Source organism: Phoca vitulina, unplaced genomic scaffold (assembly GCF_004348235.1).
Source record: "Phoca vitulina isolate PV1807 unplaced genomic scaffold, GSC_HSeal_1.0 scaffold30, whole genome shotgun sequence".
Lineage (NCBI taxonomy): Eukaryota > Metazoa > Chordata > Mammalia > Carnivora > Phocidae > Phoca > Phoca vitulina.
The window spans coordinates 10,203,937-10,206,984 of NW_022589733.1; positions in this window are offsets into that span (position 1 = coordinate 10,203,937).

Sequence of the window (3,048 nt, forward strand, 5' to 3'; positions counted from 1 at the left end):
CCACCATGTCAACCCAGATACTTACCCCTTGCGAGAAAACCCCGCACTATTCCAGTCCATCCTCACAAGGGTCTCGTCTTTTCCATTGTAATTTTACCACAGGCCCTTTTCTGAGAATGAGCATTTATCGTCACACTTACCTAACTGGCACTAAATCCAACATAAAAGCCCCAAGCCACGACAGGGTTCCCTGGAGATCCCTCATGGGAACGAAAATGTCCCCACGGCACCTCCTACCTGGTTTCTCAGACCCAGCCCAACCACACAGAAACCACCTCCAGACACAGCTTCTCCCCCATCCTCAAAATTAGCATTCTCTGGTTATCCTCAGCCATCAGATGGTTATTTCTATGACCCCTGGCTAATTCCCGATGGTTCTGACTTTGTCTGGGGAACCCACACTTCTTGGCTGTCCCCTGCCAACTGGACCAGCTCTTGCTACCTCGTCAATCTTACCAAATCTCTTCATCTTACTCTATTTCCTGCAATCTTCTTGCATTCTTAAATTCTCTCTAAAACAACCTCCCCCCTCCCTCAGGGTCACGTCGCTCTCACTGTAAGAACAAGAGGTATCCACGACATCCCAGATCCTCCGAATGGTGATCTCCGTTCCTGGGAAGGTGAGGTAGAAAAAACAGCCACAGAACTGGGCCTGCGTTCCATCCAGGACCTCTCGACTTTTGGGGGAAAAGTTTGCCACTTTTTTGGGTACCATCCCTAGGAATTTATCACCTGGCTCAAGAAGTTAGATTCCACAACAGAATTATCTATTCATTGCTGAAGCCATTCACCTTGTCCCTGGATAATATCACCATGGGCTTCGAATCAGTGACTAGCCAACTACAAGAAACCCAGCGAGCCATTCTCCATATGACCCTGGTTACAGAAGGGGGCACTTGCCCAGTGGTCAGAAGTAACTAGTGCATCTTCAACCCCAACAATCTCCCAGACATCTTTGCCATAACCAGGAAGGTTCGAGAGGTGAATGAAGAAAACATTTCACTGCCGTTCTAACTCACACCGCCAAGGAAGGATAACAGGTCCCAGGACTTTTGGTAGATCTCTGAAGGTCTGTGAAGTTGGGTACACATATTGATTCCATCTCTAAGTGTTCGTCTACTTTTCTTCAAGGTATTCCTCTCATTAAAGGTCTTGTGTGTCATACAGAACAGCAATTATCTATTGTCACCAACCACATAAGGAATAGACTTATGTTGTTCAGAGGAAAGAAGAATTTCTTTTCTTCACTTGAGCAAGGGGGGAGACTGACAAAGATTCTTTGCTTGACCAAACTTTAGTCAGGATCCCCCTGAACCTTCTCCCCAAGGAGGCCCTTCTGTGTACTTCCTTCTAGAATCCAGTTTAATAAGAATCCTGCTAAATCAGTTTATTCAGAATTTCCCACCCTGAGATCTTATCACGCTAGGCATCCCTACAACCCCCAGCCCCCACAGGTGATATCTGATCTCCCTGGTCCACCTTCAGCCAGAACCAACCCCCCCATCCCCACCTCCCACTCCACTTGCTTCTTGGCTATAAATCACCCCTGTTCAGGTCGTATTTGGAATTGGGTCCAGTTCTATAGTGGAATCTGTCTTCCCCTACTGCAATAGTTTTTTTGAATAAAGTCTAACTTCTGTTTTCTTTCGCAGTGGTCTTTTTCCTTACCTGCCAGGTCTCTGAACATGCCATTTCCAAGCTCAGCCAGATCTCTGCTGACTTCCAGGAGGTGAGGCTGGCTGGGCCACCCCAGGGCTTACTCTAGAGAAACTGCCCTCAGGTAGGGAAAGTTCCCATTCCCAGTGCTGGGAAGTGGCAGAGGAAAGGAAAGGTCTTCACCCTCCTGCCCTCCCCACCGGGTCTTCACCTTGCAACCCTGGGGCCAGTCTGTGGGGCCAGGACTGCTGTCCATCTGGATTCACAGCCTCTGCGGACTTTAGACCGACCCCCCACCACCACCCCAGGCCGTCTGCATCCACACAGAGGGATCTTAAGCTGCTCCTGTAATAGGGTTAAATCTAGCACTTTCAGCTCAGCTCTGTGGAAGTTTTGCCCACTGGCTCATCACCTTGTGGAACTGCACTGTTACATTTCACTTGCACAAAACAATGTCCTCTGCTTGGACAGCCAAAGTGTCGAGACAGCAGAAGCATACTGGAGGCGGCAGGTAAGTGGCAAAAAGTGCAACGGCCTCCCTCTGAAACCTGTGCTCTTGCCCGTGCAAGGTGCCCAACCTCACTGGGCAACTGAGGAGAGTCACTCAAGGACCAGTGACATCCCGAGGCTTTGGAAAAGGCCCCTGGGGCCAACAAGCCGCTAGATTTTTATCTTTTTTTCCCCCAAGACAGACACTTGGGTCCCTCTTCCCTCAGCTTCCCTTCCTGCCCTCCGCTGCCTTAGTATCCCTACACACCCCCCAGGTGGGAGAAAGAAGAGTCTTTCTTCCTCCTTGCTCCCTCCCTCTCTAGGGGGTTGCTAGGAAGGGGCGGGAGTCAAACCTTCTCTCCACAAGCACCGTGGGAGTGACGGGGGCGAGCTGGCAAGGATGCCCTCCTTCTGGGAAGAGTAAAAGGGCCGCTCAGTCGGAAGGCACCGCCGGCACCTGCTACCGAGAAGCCCTCCCGCTGAGGTACCGCCGCTGGCCCCCGGCCGGACCGGCGCGCGGAGCGAGCACTGGCCCTTTAAGAGCGGCGCGCGGGGAGGAGGGCTGGGAGCGCCCCGAGCTGCGCCGAACTCGCGGGGGAGGTCGGGCGCCGGCTCCCTGGCTCGCTCACTCGCTCCGACCGGCTCCCTGCGCCTCCTCCCGGGACTGCGCGGGGACCCGGCCCCGGGCGGGCGCGGGGCGAGCAGAGTCCCCGGGCGGGAGGTGCGCGCTCTGGGCAGCACCCGGCCCCGGGCATGGACAGAGGGAGCTGGGCGCGCAGGGGGCGCCGCGGGACCGGGCGGCCGGAGCGCTGAGCCAGACAAAGGCTCAGGAGTTGCGCTAGCTTTCGGGAGCCGGGCCCCGGGCGCCGAGGCTGCGGGACCCCGCGGCGGGCGGCTCCGGCC